The following is a 317-nucleotide window of genomic DNA, read 5'->3' as shown; positions in this document are numbered from 1 at the left end:
TTCGGTTCTTCGGGCAGCCGCTGTGCCGAACATCCGCCGAACTTCTTATCTCGCTAACAACATGAGGACAAACTTCGCCTAACTTCGCCGCGTTTGTTGACAGTGGCTGATTGACAACAGGCCAGCGAAGAGTGATCGATCTGGCGGCGTCGTGAATGAAACTTGATGAAGGAGAAAGCCACTGGATATACACAAGATAACGAGGGGAAAAAGGATGCGATGACGGGGACGACCCTAAAAATACCTTACCCGAAGCATCTTCCAGAACGTTCCACTCTGTTCGCGAGTCTCCGCGTATGAAGACGGTTTTCCCGCCA

This window comes from Penaeus monodon, chromosome 30 (assembly GCF_015228065.2).
Source record: "Penaeus monodon isolate SGIC_2016 chromosome 30, NSTDA_Pmon_1, whole genome shotgun sequence".
Taxonomy (NCBI): Eukaryota; Metazoa; Arthropoda; class Malacostraca; order Decapoda; family Penaeidae; genus Penaeus; species Penaeus monodon.
The sequence above is the reverse complement of the archived record's forward strand: the minus strand, read 5'-3'. Positions refer to the sequence as shown.